The sequence below is a fragment of the Sturnira hondurensis genome, unplaced genomic scaffold (genome assembly GCF_014824575.4).
Source record: "Sturnira hondurensis isolate 20B ecotype Veracruz unplaced genomic scaffold, ASM1482457v3 Scaffold0004136, whole genome shotgun sequence".
Lineage (NCBI taxonomy): Eukaryota > Metazoa > Chordata > Mammalia > Chiroptera > Phyllostomidae > Sturnira > Sturnira hondurensis.
The window spans coordinates 48,658,112-48,679,131 of record NW_028076767.1 but is presented as its reverse complement, the minus strand read 5'-3'; the positions used below and the strand labels follow the sequence as shown (position 1 = coordinate 48,679,131).

General features: G+C 36.6%; 1 protein-coding gene across 1 annotated transcript in view; it reads left to right on the top strand.

Moving 5' to 3' along the window:
• The first annotated feature begins 17,045 nt into the window (after positions 1-17,045).
• The window catches only part of CSRNP3 (cysteine and serine rich nuclear protein 3), a 90,301-nt gene continuing 86,326 nt past the window's right edge, over positions 17,046-21,020 (top strand). Inside the window, exon 1 of the mRNA XM_037044559.1 lies at positions 17,046-17,203. The gene's annotated coding sequence lies outside the window, so the exon portion shown is untranslated. The remainder of the gene's footprint in view (positions 17,204-21,020) is intronic.

The window sequence follows — 21,020 nt, the reverse complement described above, 5'->3', positions numbered from 1 at the left end:
GCTTTTTTTAGGTGTGGCTGTTAGTAACTGTGAGTTTGCTGTCCTTTCACTGTTCATATTTTTTAATCTTCTTTTTCTTAGATAAGTCCCTTTAACATTTCATATAATAAGGGCTTGGTGATGAACTCCTTGAATTTGATCTTATCTGAGAAGCAAAGCTTTGCTGGATAGAGCAGTCTTGGATGTAGGTCTTTGGATTTCATGACTTGGAATACTTCCTTCCAGCTCCTTCTTGCCTGTAAGGTCTCTTTTGAGAAATCTGCTGACAGCCTGATGGGTACTCCTTTGTAGGTGACTGTCCCCTTATCTCTTGCTGCTTCTAAGATTCTCTCCTTCATTTTAATCTTGGCTAATGTAATTATGATGTGCCTTGGTGTGTTCCTTCTTGGGTCCACCTTCTTTGGGACTCTCTGAGCTTCCTGGATTTCCTGGAAGTCTATTTTCTTTGCCAGACTGGGGAAGTTCTCCTTTATTATTTGTTCAAATAAGTTTTCCACTCGTGGCTGTTCCTTTTCCCCTTCTGGTACTCCTATAATTTGGATGTTGGAAGATTTAAAGATGTCCTGGAGGGGCTCACACTGGACCTGGAGGTCCTTCCCACTGCGCACGAATGTGCAACCATGGTCAGCCCGCTGCTGCTGAGTTCGCCGCTGAGTTTGCTGCTGAGTTCCCGCTGGGGCCCGTGTTCACTCCTCTGCTGGTTTATCTGCACACGAATGTGTGACCGCAGCCAGCCCGCCACCCCCAGCCCTCACTGGGTCAGCCCCACGTGGGGCTGCCTGGGTGCCTGGAGTCGGGGGATCTTTCCTGCCCATCCCCACTCTGCTGCTGGCTCTGCCCCTCTTACTGGTCCGGTTGAATGGTTGGTTGTTGTCAGACTTCCGTATAGTTCAATTTTCTGGTCTTTGGCTGCGTCTTTGTTCTCCAAACCTTTGTTGTATTCAGATTTGGTTGTGGGAGAAGGCACAGTGTTTCCACCTACGCTTCCATCTTGGCGGAAGTCTTGTTAGTCGTCTATCTTTCATTTCCAAGCTGTTTGTGTCACTAGTGTTTGTGATGTGATTTGCCTCATTGAAGCTTAAACATTCAAGAGATCAAAAATGCTATTATTTTTATACTTAGTTATATATTTTATATTCAGTAATGGTTCTTCTATTTATTTGGTGTTCTTGATATCCTACAAACATCCCTTTAAACACTACCCATTTATCTAACGTATAAAAGGAAATACTTTAATTCTTTATATTAGTTACTAAGAACTACTTGTCAGATACATTTCTCCAGTAAAATAATGAAAGAGCCAAAGTACTTGAGTGAACAGAGCATTAGTTTAAGCGAAGAAAGTGGCCACTTGAAATATGTATGCCTTACTTTTCCCATCAGTAAAATTAAATAAAGTTACAAGTGGTCCTTCTACCTTCCATGGCTCTTTAAGGATAAAGAAAATGTTTCAGATAACTCAGGAAAATGCAAGTCCATCAAAGGTTGAGTAAATTCGAGTCAGGCAGCACAAACCCCTTTAAAGGCCATGTGAAATTAAACTCATGAAGGGAGGATGGTTGGGATCTTTTTTCTTTCTCTCCAACAGTAGTTTTCCCAACTCACTAATGATTCTTCTGTTTGTTCTGTGTTCTTGATATTCTACAAAATGTCATTTCAATTTTGGCAGTATATTCACTGCATCCAAGAATGAACTGTTCATTTGGATTTTATTCTCTCTACAAATATTATCAAATAACATTTATTCTCTCTTCTATAAACTTAATGCCAGTGTTTCAAAGATGGCTGCAATACAGGCCACTTTATAATTTCTTTTGTCCCAGGAAATTGCCCACAACTAAACTGAAATCTTGCTATTTTCCACAGCACAGTGTGTCCCTTGCCTCAAGAGGAAAGAATAGACAAATGTGATAGACATAAACCGAGAAAAGAATTTGTACTTTGTAAACCCTTTTTCTTTCTCGTGCATCTGCTGTCAATTTATTGGTGGTGGGTGGTGAGAGCATTCTCAGTATCAATCATTGTCTCAGTAGCATTTCTTACGTTAATGACGGCTAAAGTCCAGTGAGATTAATGCCGAATAAATATAAATAAAAAGCTCTTCTATGTGTGATATTAACACATGGATATTTTAGTCTATATTCAGACAGTTTTATTTAGCATATGCCATGGATTGACAGAAAACTTCTGTTGACAGAAATAGTATTTATAGAATGGTTTACATGTTAGCAGATGTATTGATCCAAGATGTGAAAATGCTTGTGAAGGTCCAGTAGTGAACCTGAACACAACTGCCCTGGATGTGCAAGTGTCTGTGCTCTCAGAGAAATCTCCCTGTGACTGTTAGACACTGTTGGGTAAATGAGGATGTGCAAAATCATAGGGGCTGTGCTTGAATGTGAAAGGAAGGGGGAGAAAGTGCTGCCGAAGATGGTAGCACTGGTGATCGGTACCTGAGAAAAGGCCCAAGAAGTTTGACAAGTTGGAGGAATTTTTAACACGGCTGAAGAAATGTTATCAACTGTAGAATGGGGAAACATTTCAAGATACAGTGTCTGATCCAGTTCTCATTATGCTGTTGTAAGGAATGGGTGGAGGACGTGTGCACAATATCTCTAGCTTTTCATCTACAAGTCAGTGTTAAGCAATGACTCTGTCCTCTTCATAACAACAGTCTACATGTTACCAGCATTATCCAACATTCTAAAGGCAGCTATTGAAAGGCTTGTGCACCTCATGTCTGTGTTCTAAGAACACTTTCTCAAGGACTTGTTCAACAACATTCCACATCTCTAATGTGGAAGGCTTGTAGTAGCTCTAAGGATATACATGTGAGTAAGGCAGAGTTTTTACCTTTGTGATCCCACTTTATTGGTATCTTTCTAGAAATGCAAACCCCTTAATACAGTTTGATGTGTAATGTATAGTAGAGTAATAAAACATGGAATAAAGAGCAAGGAATGAGCTTTTTCTGCCCACATGTAAATGATACAAGGTTAAGGTTTCAAGGGAGGGCACATTTGAGCTAGGACTTAAAGAGGTATCAAGAGTTTACCTGATGATGAGACTTCCGATCAAGATGGAGGTGGTGTAGGTAGACATGATTCACCTCCTCACACACCATAGAAAGAATTACAACCAGATCTCAATACAGATAACACCCAGAAACATCAGAAAATCAAGCTGTATGGAAGTCCGACAACTGGATTTAAAGAAGCCTCATTCAGCCAGACTCCAGAAAGGGTGGAGTCATAGAGATGGATGGAGAGGTATTGAGGGGCAGAGAGATGGCAGAGGTGGTGATGAAGTTGATGGTCCCAGATTCACGTGTGGTGGATAAAAATCAGGAGGAATACCTTGGGAGTGAACAATCCCAGTCCCAGGCCAGATGACACAGCCCAGGGTACCAGCACCAGAAAGATAAATCCCCATTACCCCGGGCTGTAAAAATCAGTGGAGGTTGAGGAGGCAGAAGAAACTGCTGGATTTTGACCACTTAAAGAGCCCTCAAGGACTTAAAAAACATATGCAAACCTACCCACACTGGGTCTCACCACCAGGGCAGCAGATGAGAGGGCACCAGTCACATTCAGGAAGTAGATGAAGTGACTCAAAACAGAGTGAGCACCGGGCAAACCTCCAGAAGCCAGGCAGCAGCACTGCCCCTCTTCAAGCCCCTCCCACTAACAAGAGCCACAAAGATGTGAAACAGGTGTCCCAGCCCTGGCAATTACTTAAGGCTCCACCTCAAACAATTGACAGGTGCCTTTTTTACATAGGCCATGCTACTAAGGCAGAAACTAAAAGCAACTCTACCTATTCCACATAAACACATACAGAGACACTGCCAAATTAAGGAGACAAAGAAGTATGGCCCAAAGGAAAAGAACAGAACAAAAGCCCAGAAAAAGAACTAATCAAAATTAAGATAGCCAACTTATCAGATACAGAGCTCAAAACACTGGTGGTCAGAGTGCTCAGAGAACTCATTGAATATGGCAACAACCTAAAGGAAGAAATGAAGGTTACACTAAGTGAAATAAAGAAAAATCCACAGAGAACCAACAGGGAAGAGAAGGAAGTTGGGATTCAAATAAACAATTTGGAACACAAGGAAGAAATAAACATTCAATCAGAACAGAAAGAAAAAAAAAGAATTCAGAAAAAATGAGGATAGGCTTAGGAGCCTTTGGGACAACTTTAAATGTACCAACATCCTAAACATAGGGGTGCCACCAGAAGGAGAAGAGGAAGAGCAAGAAATTGAAGACTTATTTGAAAAAACAATAAAAGAAAACTTTCCTAATTTGCAAAGGAAATATACATACAAGTCCAGGAAGCACAGAGTCCCAAAGAAGTTGGATGCAAAGAAGACCACAATGAGACACATCATAATTAAAATGCCAAAGGTTAAAGATAGAGAGAATCTTAAAAGCAACAACAGAAAAGCTGAGTTACCTACAAAGGAGTGCCCATAAGATGATCAGCTGATTTCTCAAAAGAAAGTTTGCATGCTAGAAGGGACTAGCAAAAAGTATTCAAAGTGATGAAAAGCAAGGACACAACCTAGAGTACTCTGTCCAGCAAAGGTATCATTTAGAATGGAAGGGCAGATAAAGTGCTTCACAGACAAGATAAAGCTAAAGGAATTCAAACCTTTGTTACATGAAATGTTAAAGAGACAAAGGAAAAGAGGAAGATCAAATCCATGAACATTAAAAAGTCAATAAATTCACAACTATCAACAACTGAACCAAGCAACTAAACAAACAGCAAACAACAAGAAGTGGAACAGAATCACAAGTATGTAGATGGTTTGTAGGATTATTGGCTGGGAGAGAGAATAGAAGAATAGGGGAAATGGTGCAGGGATTAAGAATCATAATTCCTAGGTAAAAAATAGAAAGGATATGTAAAAATAGTATAGGAAATAGAGAAGCCAAAGAACTTACATGCATGACTCATGGAAAGAAACTAAGGTGGGGGATTGCTGGAGGGAAGAGGGGTATTGAGAAAAGAGGGGCATGGGGTGGGGGGAGTGGGAAAACTGTAGTAGCATAGCCAATAAAATAGACTAAAAAAAAGTTTACCTGATGAAGGAAAGAAATGAGTGTAAGAAATCAGAGAACCATTCTCCAGTTACCACTGTGCTAGGAATGGCATATGGGCGTCTATTCCAGTGTCTCCTAGTTATAGTCAAGGATTCATTGGTCAATGCATACTAAATGTTGCCCCTGAAATTGTTGCCTGAGAAATGCTCTCCGACTTGGTCATGTTTGGTTCTCTTCCAGTGTACAATTAATGACTTGAACAAAACCCACTGACAGTGTGTTCAGGTTCAGAAGTCTTCAGCATCATGTCTCTGGAATACCAAGAAAGCAAGAGTTCAACTGCTAGTTTGCATCACAGGCACCCTTCAAGTAAAAGGAAGGCCGGGTATGAAGACACTAATATTTTCCCAATTAGATGCTCTCACCTTAGGGCTTCCAATTTTTCTGCTGTTAAATTTCATCTGGGCCTACATAATGCAGGGCGCCACACACACACACACACACACACACACACACACACATATTTTAATTCTCAAGATCCTCTCCCAATTTTAACATTTATTACATTCCTCTAGTGCCACTGCCATTTTTTTTCTGGAAAAATACAATCTCTCTCCTCTAGTCAGGTAAAATATTTAATCATAAATATTAGGGCTCAGTGGTTGAATCAGAGTAGAGTTGCTGAGACTTTTGTGCCACCTCCAGTCACCCACTGTGGCCCACCACCATTTAGAGACAGTGAGAATACATATGTACGTCTCTTTTTAGTGCATCGAAAGCAAATCTAGAAAAGCAACATGGTATGTGGTTACTTGAAGAGAATGTTACAAAGGAGTCTGTTCCTCGTCAAAAGCAAGTCTGTTCATCATCATCCCGCCTTTAGGGAGCCTGACATGAAGCAGTAAATCCACCCCCAGGGTGGAGAGTGCGAGCAGAGCTCAATTTCCTTGTTATCTAAAAGATTAAGCTTACAATGATTACTTACGTTGATATTACTTGAATAATATTCTGATTTTAAAATGCTTTTTATTATTATATTTATTTTAGCATAATTAATTTCAATATAATAATAATTCTAATATTAATAAATTTTACATTGTACTAGAAACAGGAAACATAAATGTAGAGAAATCCAAAGTCAAAAATCAAAATTACCTATTACTTAATGTCTTTGTATAATTTTGATTCTGTATTTCTAACTGTTTTATGTGTGTGTACATTTAAAACATTGAGATCACAGTGTGTGTGTTGCTTTATACTCATATATAATTCCTTAATTCCTTTTAGTTTCTCTCCAGTCTTCTTCTATACATGTTAATTGTATTCATATTTGTTTTTATTTCTGCTAATTTTTTTCACTCATTATTATTTTGTGAACACTTTTATTGTTTTACATACTTGTAATGATTCTAATTGTAATGGCTGTTTGATAGTCTACTATGTTGATAAATGCATGTTAAAAATACTTTGGGGATTTCGAATTTTAGTTGTTATAAGTATGGTTCTTGAAATACCTTCGCATTTTAAATCCTCATTTTTCTTGTCGTCCATTAAACCATGAATTTACTGCTGCTAACTACTTTCACAACAGTCATAGAATATAGTTAATTAGAGTACCAAGAAAATGGAGTAATGTAGCCATTGCTTTTTAGGGGGAAAAAACTGTATAAATACAATGTAACAAACATATGTAGACCGTGTTGAAGTCATCTCACTGTGAATAGCTGGGAAACAGTAGTGATATAAGGCCCAATTTTTCTCAGCTGTCGTAACTGCACGTCCCATGGATAACTACAATTAAAGAGGTAAGGATCCAAAGCATGCTATACCCTCCAAAGAGTAGCAGTTGCTGTATGAAGACGGGCTTTAAAGGGCACTTTTGAGTTGAGACTTAAAGAGGAAGCAAGAGTTCACCTGTGTGTGTTGGAACACCTGCGTGTGAAGGAAAGCAGTGAGTGTAAGAAACCAGAGAACCACCTTACAGTAAATACCGCGCTAAGATGGAGAATAGGCTTCTCCTCCGGTCTCTGCTCTTTATGGTCTAGGACTTACTGGTCAGTACATATCAAAACACAATCGTCAGCTAATCTAATCAAGGGTCATAATGTTCAGATAAAATGTGTTTACACCCCGCTCCTTTCTTAATCCCTGATGGTCTGCTAGTCACTTAAGAAGTTCTTAGACCATCTAGATAGAGTTTTTTGAGACTGTGAGCAAAACTATATTTTACTAGTTTATTTACAAGACTAATGGCTTTTCTCCATGGAATGTTAATATTCTAAACTAAAAAACAGGTATGACCATATGACCACCTGAATTAAGTAGCAGCACAATCTAATATGAAAAAAACACATATGTACTACGATCACATGTGTACATAAAAATCATACCAGTGTAATAAAGGTACATAATTTCCTTCCCTCCATAGATAAAAATTGGAGTCAAACATGCTTGGATCATGCTTTCATGGAATAGAGCTCTTTGATAAAAATAGACATGAATAATGAATACTAAACAGGAAGCTGACTATATGAACAAGAGGGAAAATGCATGCCTCGTTTCAAAGAAGCCAGTCACTAGCATTAATATCAAGCCACAGGATTAAGCTCATTAAATCATGTGCCTAAAGGAGAAATCTAATTTATTTCTTGTATTTCCTCATGCTGTATGATTAGCATAAAACATGGGGGTGGATTTTGTGATCTGGATCATGACTTTAATCTGCACAGAACACTCTCACGTAATTTTCTTATATGAGCACCACAATTAAGTTCAATTGATAGTATTCCAGATTTGAACTGTTACTGTGAAAAAGGTAGTCACTCTTTGTTCTTTCTTAACCTTTAATCAGGTCAAATACTAGTTTGTCTATGAGCTTCTGTAGCAGGAGTTGAACATTCAGATGTCAAGATGGCATCTTTGTGTCCTTAGCTTCTTACGCTCTTGCTTGTGCCTGATAGGCATTCAGTGTTCACCACTGAATGCTCTGTGTCGAAGCTTCCTTTTATATTCCTCACCTTGGTTAATGGTATCATCCATGCTGTCTCTCAAACTAAAAATCCTAGATTCAGGGTTTTCCCTCACTCTCAGGCTAAGTATCTGTTGATGCACTTAGGATCTTTCCTCTCCATCGCCAGGGTTGCCATGTCTTTGTTCTTGCAGGGGTGTCCAACCTTTTAGCATCTCTGGGCCACACTGGAAGAAGAGTTGTCTTGAGCCACACATTAAATACACTGCAACACATAATCACCCCAAAATCTCATGTTTTAAGTAAATTTACAATTTCGTGTTGGGCCGCACTCTTAGCCATCCTGAGCTGCATGCAGCCTGTGGGCTGCAGGTAGGACACCCCTGATAGAGCTTTGTAACTTTTTTCCTCTGGGATATTTTGAAAATTTTATTTGGTCTCCCTTTCAGGGCTTCTCTCCCATTCCTTTTCCGGAGTTATGTAATTAAGACACAGTTGACACAGCTGTAATCAAACCACCTAAACACCTGCTATGAGTAGAAACTGACTCATAACAAATGTACAATCTCATCAAGATCAAATAACCTCACCATTTTCACAGTGAAATTTTTAGTTCCCTTCACACGTACATTAGTCATGCCTCAGAATCTGTATATATTTGAAACCTTCTGCTTTGAATACTCTTCTCCTTTTCCACAGAAGAACTCCTACTCAACTCTTAATATTTATTTCCCATGTCACCTCTTCTGTGAAGTCCACCATGACTGCCCTCAGTAGAGCCACCGTTCATTGAAGCCATACTACCTAGGTTTGCATACTGACTGTCATATTGGCAAGTCACTTGCTCAGTATGTCCCTCATTTGTCTCATCTTTGAAATGGAGATGGTAAAAGTAGCTACGCTTGTCATAATGGTTATGAGAGTTAATTAACACATGTAAAACATTTCAGTCTTAGCAAGTGCTTGATAACTATTTTCTATTTTTATATAGCATTATTCCCTCCTGCCTCTCTGTTCTTGTGTATTTTTCTATTATAGAACTTACCCCCAAATGCTGTATCTATCTCCTTGTATCTGTCTCTACTCTTGATAGAGAGTCACTAAGCTTGCAGACTGACTTACTCGTTTCTTCAACCTGTAAAAGCACTGAACATGTAAAATGAATGCATGTGTGAGGGAGCACATGGATGACTTGAATAGATAAACCTAGGCTGTTTCTGTATGTCTCTGTTACACAAATCAGAGTAGATTCAATCTGTCAGCCAAGTATTTGTAGAATTCTGCTGCAATAAAGTATAGGAAACTCTTTTTCTTGTGCCTTGACCCCCAAAGCTGTCTCATAGTCCTTTTACCTATCGTGCAGCTCTCCCATTGACATGGAAACGCCACTGGCCCTATTATATAAAAATTATATTTATTTATTTATTTATTTATTTAGTTAGTTAGTTAGTTATTTTTGCCTGCTTGGTTTGTGGTTGATTTTTGCATATGCTGTTTGACTCCGTATTTTCTGTCCCAAATTAGACACCTAGTTCAGCGGACAAAGAAATCATTGTAATCAACTTTGATGGTCACGAAGAAATAAATGTATCCTTTGTGTCCTCAGAAAGGAGATTTGCTTCATTGACTCTTTTCTCTCGATCAATGCTGTGTTCTAATGCCTTTGTGGTGATAAAGAGGCTGAAGGGTGGAGGGGAAATCGGGGTACTCTCCTCTCGGGGTCACGCTAGATAAAGGCTTCTTCACAGCCACGTTGGGATGATTTATGTACATATTGTGTGTGCAGTAGCAGCAATTACAGAACTACTCCTACCGTTTAACCTGTATCCTTCTAAGTGGTCATTCACCAGCCACTTAACATCTGCCACTTGGATAGCGCCATCTCCAGATCGGATGAAGCGTCAGAGGATGAATCTCCCATAGGCTTGTTTACTGTGGTAGGGGGTGGTGGGTGTGTGGGGGAGAGAGGTTAAGTTTGCATCATCCAGAATGATCTGTGTTTTATCATTATAGAACTAGGACGTATTTGTTGTTGTTCTACATCTTTTTCTAACTGAGAAATAAGGTAACAAAAAGAAATATAAATACTCTCGTCTTTGTACTTTATTTAGCGAAGGTCCTGTTCTTTACAACCTTTCCTAGCCTCCCAAACACAACATTTACAGTATTTGATACTATTTTTCAGAATATCTGAAACTTGACAAACGGAGGACAGTACAAATAAAAACACCTGCACACTCACTAAATCTGTCTGATAAAACTAGTTTAATGCTCTCTACTTGTCACGTATGATTCGTAAATGAATCATAGGACCATTGACTTCGAAGGTTATAAATGAGATCAGAGACCTGTTCATTCAACCAGGTTTAGCTTCTTTCTTTCTTCGTGACAGATTCCTTTCTCCTCATCCCTCGGCCGTTAGTTTTGGATCTCTTACTTCTTTGCATCTCCTCCTCTTCAGACCCTCTGCTGCTGCCTCAGTGCTCCTCCAGTCTCATCACTCCTAGTTGTCATGGCTGTGTTCTGTATGCATCACTGACCATTCTTGTTTTCTTATGCCTTAGTGACTTTCCAATGTCTTCTGTGTTGCAAAAATCTCCTCACCTCAAACTTCTGACTCTTTCAGGGAGGACAAGGCTTGCTTTTTCTCCTTCACCCTTTCAACACAAGCCTCAATTTCCTATTACCCAAATGTCCTCAAAGGTCCTCTCGTTTGGTACTGAAGCTCTTAGCCTGGATTCTGAACTTTTCCCAATGTATCATTTTGCAACCGGGAATCCCATTTTGTCCCAGCTAGTTATGCAATCTCTTAACTAATTCCTTCAGAGCCTCCATTCCTGCCATACAGACTTCTCAGGGAGCTCACTCTTCCTTTGCCTTAGACACGGCCTAAATTATTTTGCCTCTCTTTTCTGCCCTCCTTAGTTTCATTTTCTTTTAATGCATCCATAACATAAATCCATTTCATTAAATAAAATCCAGCAATTTCACTGAATATGCACATCAGACTGTCCTTTCATGTATTTTTTAGTTAATTATGCTGCATCTATCAGACACATGTAGGTATTTTTTAGTTATCAGTTGCTCAGTAACCACTGGAACAATTAGTGACAAAGCAGCAAGCTTTTTTTTTTTGTATTATAAATTCTATAGGACAAGAATTTGAGAAAATCTCAGCTAAGTGATTCTTCTTCACATAGTGACAGGTGTCCATTTGGTGGGTAGGTGGGTTTTGAGGATCTAAGATGGTTTTACTTACCTGTTAGGCATCAGAAACAGCTATAAAACTGGGCCAACTTGGGACTGTTGACCAGAAGGCCTATATATGGTCTCCCCATGGCGGTCTTAGCTCCTGGAGTGTTACAACAAGCTCAGGCAGAAGCTATAAGGCTTCTTAGGACCTAGCCATGGAATTTCCAGAACATTATTTCTGTAGCTTCTATTGGTTAAGCAAATTATTAACACTAGATTTGAACATAATTGAGGGAAATTAGACTCAACCTCCTCACGAGAAGGGTGGCAAAAAAGTTTGTAGTGCTCTCTTGCTGTCTTTCTCTGTGTGTCTCTGTCTTTCTGTAGCTCTCTCCTTCTATGTATATATTTACATATGTGACATTTTTATAATAATAGTATCCTAATTTTAGGAAACTATTGGAACTAAAGACATCATATTGATTATACATAAAATACACCTTAAGTCAATAAAATATTCAAACTTTTAAAAGCATTTCCCTACTTTAGTACCCTGCTGTAATATGCTTGGCCTTTTTTTTTTTAGCTAGTAGACTATAATCTTTTTGGAAACAATATATATTTTATTTTTATATCCCTAGCAACTGTCTCAGAGCTTAGTAAATGGGGTAGCCTCTCAATAAATATTTATTGTGGGTTGCCTCAAATGAGTCCTGGATTTTGTGGCCATCATGGCCAACTTACTGACTTCTCTGTAGGTATTGTAAGGTGGAGTGATACGTAATGAAATGACCCATCCAGCCTGATTGAGGGTTAAAGCCATTAGCAGATCTCAGTTCATGTGCCAACAACTATGGATCCAGGAAACACAGATCACAGTATTAGTAAATCTTCTCTGTCTTCCTTCATGCAATAGAATATTCAAGGGGTGATCCGTTTAGCAGGTCTATGCCCAAATTTACTGCGTGAGCTAAATAACAAACATTTCAGATTGCTCTGACAAGCTTTCATTATTTCATAGAAAAGGGAAACAAACAAAATGATTCTATTAATGGGTTCTTCTCATTAAAGAAAAACTAAGCTAATAGAAGTCAATAGTGAGAATCAAAGTATGTTTCGCAGTGCACAGCTTTTGGATATAACAGTAAATTAAAACATCTTTTTCATCTTGGAAGAAATTTGGTTCTTTAAACTGTGAACTCATGTTTCCCTGTTAATTTCAAATTTAAAGAACTCTTGGCTGATGGAAGCGGCACGTGAGCACAGGCGCCGTTGTGCATTGTGTGGTGAGAGAATCAGAAACTCTGCTGCAAGTCAGTTGTCATGTCACCGACAGAGGGTTCCAGAACTTTGATTGGAAAGATGGGTCTCTTTCGTAATCTGTTTTAATCCTGAAGCAATTTTATGAGCTTTGTTTTAAATTCCTAAATTTATTTGTATGTTTTCTGCATGTATTAGAAAAAAATCACTTCTTGTTTATAAAAGTCCTACCTACTTATATCAGTTTGCCTCTACTATTAGAGTAATGCATTTTAAATTATTTTGAACAATTATTAGGATTTACATCATTTTTCTCATGTTACTAATATTAGTTGACAATGCTTGGTTAAAGTCAGTGTAGGGAACTGGAGTATAAAATATTGCTGCATGTTTTCATGACTTGCTTCTGAAAGACTTTTCTCTTGCTGTTGCTGCAGACTTAAAAACTAAGGCATGAGATTTTAGAATAACTCACTGGGGCATGTGAGACAATAGTAGACCCGGGAAGATGATTAGTTTTTCACGATCATTCTGTCTCTTTCTGGACCTCTCCAGCTCTCTTATCCACCTTTAAATACCTTTTTCAACATTAATGAATTTAATAGGCTCTTACATTTCATACTTAAGTTTATATTCTATAGTCTTTTCCTTGGAGAGTTACTATTTTAGTGGTAACTTTTTTATTGCTAGCTATTTATATATTCCTTATATTTATAGTTTTTTTCTTATTTTAAATTATGTCTTTACATACATTCCTACAAACTAAAATTTGTGTATATGTAGTTTTTATTTCCAATTTTATACCTCTGACCCCGCCTTCTCTCTAGAATTTGGAAATAACTTAGTTTTCTGCTGATTCTTCCACTTGGCAACCATTTTATTTCATTGTTTTTGAAGTGATGCAGTAAGAGAAAAATGGCTGCCTTTTGTTTATTTCCTTGTACATTAACACAATGACATCATCAAAGATATCAGCTAGAATGCACATGTCTTTAAAAACCCAGAGGTGCACAATAAGTCAGGAACAGTCTGGTCTTTCCTTTTTTTCCCCCCTTTAATGTCCCAAGGTTTTGTAGCTTCAGCGTAGCTCTTGTCTGCAGAGGGAAAAATGAACACAAGCATTTGGGAACAAATACATGAAAATTGTGGTGCTTAAAACATACCTGAATGTTTTTCAATGTTAAGAACACCCACCAAAAGGCATGTACTTAAGTCATGAACCATTCTAAATCAATGCTAACCCTACAAAAATATCATAAAGAATGATATTACATCATTGTATTTAGAAACTGGACTTTAGAGCCATACTTGCCTATTCTGTCTTAAAATTATTCTTAAAAACTTCAACTGACACAAAAAATTTGTTATGTTTCTAAAAATAATTTATTAATGGAAGGCTTAAGCAGGTGTATATATTTACAGTTTTTAAGATTAACTGAATTATTTATAACCACTATTAAAATGCACTGTATATATATCCAACTGTACAGAAAATTTGTTTTTTGATCTTTATGTGTGGTGTCTCTGACTTTTCCTTGTATTTTCCTTGTTGCATGTTGCCTTGTTTATCATGAGATTTTCATTGAGATGAACAAGCAACAAGCTTTCAATTGCCAATTCAATTTTAGATAGATTATTATTAAATATATAAGAAATAGATTTTTTAAAATCAAATTCCAATAGCTAATTTTTTTTTAAATTTGGAAGTCCACAATCCATTTTCAAATTTTGAGGAGTAATTTTGTTACAGATATTTTAAGAAAGATGATCTGACTGTAGACCCACACATGGATCTGTTAATTCCATATTTATACAGCACGAAATTCCTGCATATGTGGAGTAGTGAGCTCTGAAACTACTTGTTAACACGGAAATCAGATAAGGTAAACCACATGCTTTATTGAGGTAAGCTGTCTAAAATAAGTTACTGTGATTTTAAGAATTATCACGAACCACATGTTCTTTAGATCTTTAAATTGAAATTTTCATTGTTCTTTTAAGTCAGCTGTTCTGAGAACGTGTCATCTTTTGAGACGATAAATTAATCATCTACCTCATTTATATACATCAGTAAGAGAGTCACCCTCTCATCTACTTTGTCAAAAGTAATTTGCAGATCTCTTTTTGTTAACGTATAGTCTATATGAGTAATTGAGATTGTCATAGAGGAGATTTCTGAGGGAAGCAGTCACTTATCCTTTTCAAAAATAACCTCTGCCAAGAAAAAGAAACACCAGCAATCTAAAGGTTAAAACACACTGCCAAATCATTCAGTTAAGCAAGGCTCTTTAATGACATTTGTACAAAAGTACTTTCAGAACGCAGAAGGTAGGGAACAGCTTTTTGCTAGTTCCCCTTCCTTAAATTATTATTCAGCCTCTTATTACAACAGAACATAGTTAGCTTCCTTTGAATGCTGCTGGCTCACACGTTTTCTATAATAAAATAAATTTGGTGAAGGGATTTCCTTAAGTTGTGCTGTATAAATGACTTAGAGCAGCCTCATAGTCTGTTATTCCGTCGTCCTAGCAGACCTCAGCTGATAAAAATATCCATAGACACAGTGAAGTCAGTGGCATGCCTGGCTTTCTCAGACAAAACTCCCATGTGATCACATATAGGCAGCCTCAGTGAGGCTGATGCCGTGCAGCCAGCAGTAGGTAATGAGTCTTTGTGCAGAGTGAAGCTCTTGTCGCTGAACAATAAAGCATACGGTACCAGCAATAAAACACAGGGCTGGCAAATTTAAGAAGATTCCGCTGAACCAGGAAGAACAGTGCCTTTGGTGATGCTGACACATATTATAAAATGATAATCAATCTATTTTGGATTCTAATGAATAAAGACTGCAAGGACTAAGACTACAGCTATTTGAACAGGTCAGTGATTTCATAAATTACTTCAACACATCCTTGTGTTTGATTGGAATTAAATTAGAATGGGCTGGTGTGTGTTTTGCCTTACACAAAAACTTTGCAAAATGTGTGCAGTGGTAATACGAAGGATGCACTTGAATCGACCCCATGTGATTAAATTGTTGATATCGTCAGATGTGATGGAGAAATGTTTATATGATCGTAGTAAACTGAAAACTTATGTATCCTATTTAAACATTCATGGGTAAGAGAAAAAAATCCCCCAGTAATCTTTAATCTTCTATATGCAAGAATAATGTAAAGCAGAGTACTACTAATAAATAGCTCAAATAAAAAGCTTCAAATTTATTTTCCCCCAGTATTGAAAAACATGATATTGCAATAGTTTACATGTCTTATAAATTGGAAGAAATATCATTCAGAATTTATTGATGTCTTTCGGTATGCTGCAAAAGGAAGGCTTGGAATATTTTAGCTATTTCAGTAAAAATATTTTAAATGAGAAGTTTGAAATGTTAATAAATGCTATCTATTAGAAAAATGCATTCTATCTTTAAATGTAGTAATACATATTTATAGGACTCTGTTATGGGCCTTTTATGTTTCGTGTTATATTTCCTCTGATAGATGGAAAATGTTGTTGTATAAAGCCTTTTATTTCAGATATTATTCACTCACTAATGAAAAAACAAATTAGCTTAATTGTTAAGAGAATGGATTAATTATGTGATGATGCCGATTTCCTTTGGCTCACCATTCAGAAAAGAAGAATATGTGCCTTCATGTGTATTTATGAAAATATGTACACACATGATGACCTCTGTATCTACAAAATAGCCACTTCCTAGGTTTATGATCAATAGGGAAGTTTATGTTTTAAATAGAGAGACTGCTGTGTGTAGGGGGACAAGGGAAGAAATAACTCTAGCAAATTACAGCACAACGCTGAACATCTTTGCCAAAAACAGACAAGCATCACTGCTATGTGAATCTTTAAATTTCAATACACAGTTTAACTTTGCTCTACATTTTTATTGCTGTATTGTTTTAGAGACATCCTGGGACCTAAATCCTTCCTATGTAATTTCCTGGACACCATTTAGGATGATCATCTTTAAGACACTAGGGCATATTTAATATTTTATATAATTATTATAGTAACTTCACATATTTGTATAGTGACTAAATAAATGTATGCCTATAAAATGCTGTTTAAACTCTAACAAAAAGAAATAATCCTATGTCCCTCAATTAGCCTTACAATACTATGTATTCCAATGGAAATAAAAATCAGCTATGTTTCAAAAACAAGGGCAGTTAATGAAAAATTTAAATTGGCCTTCCACACGTATTTAAATGAAGTATGTGCCTATGTGGGTTTCCTTAGTTACCGTAGTCGATGTGACAGCTTCTTCTGGGGGCAGCGGGGAGAGCAGGGCTCTGAAACAGTTAAAAGCCACTTAGCCATTAATAGACACGGGGGCTGTGACACTGCCAGCCCAGTGAAGTCCATGCCCACTCCCATCGCCTATTCCAGCTCTCCGGTGATTCAGGTAATTCTGGCAGAGCTGCAGCCCCACAATCCTTACCCAGCATTCCGTTTCAGCTGCTGGAGGGCTGCCTGAGCCTTATGCAAATGAGACCAGCTCAGAGGCTTTGACTGCAGAAGCAGAGGAGGGAGGTAGAGGGAGTTCAAAGGTCACAGGGCTGGTGGAAAGCTGGATCAGTTGCCTGAAAAAAAAAATGCATTGGGCTCCTCTGCAGCAGGGTTTTGCAGCAGTTAAATGAAGTGTGCTTTATTTCCCAGAGTGAAGATTTTACAGCGTGTGCGCCGTAGTCGTTTAAAGTGCATGCAGGTACGGTGATAGATTTCCTGATGCGCCTGATTTTATTTCTGTAAAGACACTTGAGGAGGATTGGCTACTTTAATTCATTGTGGAAATTAGCAGGGTATTCCCTGTTTTCAGACTTCCTTTAAGTAGTGTACTCTTATTTTAATGTTTTCTGGATTTGAAACATGGGTGTTTTGTTCGAATGGAATTAATTTTATATCAGAAAATACTGGATTTGAGCTTTGAATAATGACAATGTGGGGGAAAGTTTTTGATTGCAGAGAGATATCCGGGCTGAAACATCTTGATAAATGTCAGGGTTTACAACTTCAGGAGAATTTTCATATTCTTAAAAAACGCGTTTTAAGTAAGAACTGGGTTCCTAGCCTGTGATTCTTGTGAGATTATCTTGAATTAGGTAACAGAATTCTTTTGTTCATTTCCAATATGACATTGTGACAGTTTTAATAAGTTATATTCCATTTCATTTTAGGAGAGAGTGTCAGTTTTGAGAGTCTTTGTTGTGTATTTTATTGCTAAATGCCTTTTCAGATAAATAATTTCTTATTTTGGTGTTGCATCCTTTAACTTTCCTAATTGTTATTAATTTTCTTTGGGATTCTTTAGACTATGCTATTTTTAATTAAATATGTTCAGCTTCCTATGACATTTCCTTTTAGTTAATTCTGGATGGTAAAGTGAGCCCCATAAATGTCACTGGAAGGGCAGAAGTCATTTTTTTCTATGCACTAAAAATCCCACTTTTGTAAAATGTATGATTACATCATAGTAGAATCTGACCTGTAGCAAGCAAATGTGTATTCACTTTTATTGTTCATATTGCTTTTTTATTTCCAAAACATATTTTAAATAAAGCATGATCAAAGTGTGTTTATTCATATCATTAAAATTTAAAATATTTTAATGGTATTTTAGCAGTTACAGTGCTGATGGGAAATAATGTGATTTTAATTTGCATCAAGTCAGCATCTGTCTGCATCACAAGTTGTATGTTTATGAAAATATTTTGGAAACATGAAGAGGCGAAATAATGTTTAGCCATGAAATGACTGCTTTATGCTTCTATATTTGCATAAGATAATTTAAACTGAATTTTATAAAGTTTGCATACAAAGATCTAGCACATGTTTAGATAAACTTAATTACTTTCTCTGCACTGAAAAGATGGGGTTGATTTATTATCATGATTAAGACTTGGTAGTTTGGCAACAATATCTTTTACTTTAAAACTGGGGAGGGGATGCTAGAGGGTGGACCAAAGCAAGAAGTTGACCAAGGAAACAGTGAAGGACAGTTTATTTCAAATGTTTGTGAGGTCATTTGGTTGTAATCACTCACGTCCAGATTCTCACTCTTTATCACTCTGGGGACATTGTGACATTTATCTAGGATCCTGAAATTAATTTAGGAAAAGGAATTCATGTTTTGGGTGTTTCTTAAAAATACAAAGACTGCCAATTTTTTCTAAACTCTCTTTTGAAACTATCAATAATGACTGCAGCTAAAGGAGATGCAGTTCAAATAAAGTGTTTCTTATATTGAAGGGAATATGCTTTCTTCTACTTAAAATAACATTGTAAATGCTCGTCTTATATATGTGTATAGATATAATAATTATAAAATGCATGTATATACACATTATACATGTATTAAATTGTATAATATAATGTATATTTTATATATATTATCTATGCATATGTGTATTTTTTACAAACAGCCAAATAAAATCTTTCTGATGGTCAATAATATTTAATTCAATAATTTGTAAAAAAAATTTTGTATTTTACTTTTAACTTAGGTCATGTCCATAGTTTGGACATAACTAACCTCTGTGTGTGTTCTAGACAGACCACGGGAAGGAAGAAAGAAAGGACCAAGTTTAAAATTAATCCAGGCAGTCCAATACTATTAACTTTGTACATGCAACCGCTACCAGTTAGCACACTCTGAATGCAGAAATAAAATTAGTGTGGACAGAAAAGGAGAGCCTGTGAAGATTCTTAGAGGAAATGTGGTATTAGACAAATGTGAAATAAAGAGAACTGTTGTGCCTCCAGGAGCCAAAAGAGCATTTCATACAACCTAGGGCAATTATATGGCTTTGAATATCCTGGATAATTTATGCCTGTGCAAATTCACTCAAAACCTTGAAGTCTTTTTTGCATTTACTTCAGCCATACTACAGTACAAATCTCAGCAGTATGTACATGGTCTGGGTATTTAAATATATATGAAAATGTATTTGTGTAAATGCACCTCAAATCAAATTTGGAAAGTAGAGTAAATAGAGTGATGTAAAAACAAATCATGGAAGGATAAGCAGTTAGCATACTTGAAAAAATGGTCCTACATCAGACTTCAAAGGAATCTTTAAGGGCTTTTCAAAAATTAATTTCCTGGATTCATATTACCATTCTGTCTTTGTCATCTCTTGAAACTAGAGACCATATTGTAAGCCTGTAAACGATTTTAGGGCAAACATGTTGCACTCAGCCTAGCAGTATGGAAGAGAATCTAAACTCTACAAATAACTGTTATTTCAAAATTACAAGTGTAGGTTTTAAGTTGTACCATTACATGTGTCCTTCCCCTGAACTCCTGGTGTTTATGAAATGGAAAGAATAACAAAATTACTGATACAGAAAAAAAATGCCCAAAATAACTGAGTACTCAAGACAATCACATTTGTTTATGTTAACCTGTCATTTCTTAAGAAAGATTCAACACATTGCCTTTTTTAATTACTTACTCTGGAATTTATATAGAATCATACCAATTGTATTGAAAAGTATAAGTGTAATAAAATTGTAATTTTTTAAATTTTATTTTTATTCCATATTTCAGGCACATATCAATGCTATAAAAATAAATTGTCTAGAACAGTTGGAAAATAATCTGTGCTAAATAAACCCGTTTTCCAAATAAGTAAGGTTTTATAACTTTAATGTCCAGTTTTTTTTAGATGAATTGCTTTCATGGAAGCAAGATATAGTACAATCATTCTGCTTTGTTGAACAGAGTGGAAATCAGTTTAGGCTTTTCTTCATGGCATAAGAATCATTATTCCCACCGTTACACTGGTTTACTGCAAAGGGTAAAACTGTTCTCTAACACCAAGTGGCAATGCTCTTACATGCTTTTGCATAAAATTTTGCATGCTCTAATATATTTACACACTTTTTGACTCTTTTTTAATCCCAGCTTTATTAAAATATAACAATATGAATACTGTGTAAGTTTAAGGTATACAATGTAATAATTTGATATACATGTGTGTATTTAACTAAAAATGATTACCATTTACACACTTTTAATTTTACTATCTTTTCTCATGTTAATATTTATTTTAAATACAGTGAATAATTGCTCCTTATCTGAGAGCAATTAAAAAATCTAGTTTATGCATCTTGTGTTATATTAAATTCTAAATCATTTAGACTTTGGTGGGCAAAGGGAGAGAAATAAACATCCCTCCATACTTCTTTATACTAAACTTCTGACACATACACATAAGTAGTATATTGAGCATGCGAAAACAGAACATAAACAAAATTTATCTTAGTTTTTCTTATGTTCAGGATTTGGAAAATCATGTTCGACCTCCACATAAATTAGAAGTTGTTCTTGTTGCTGCAGTGAGACGCTGGTATTAAACCATCAACAGGAATTTGAAATTACTTTGTCTAGTAGGAAAATGAGGAGTTGCTAACAGGTGTAGCAAAGAAAACATACAGACTGTTTCTTTATTTGTGGCAATTGACTAATCATTGGTGTCATATACCTCCTCTTGCCAATTTTAGGAGTTGTGGTCTATTTCACT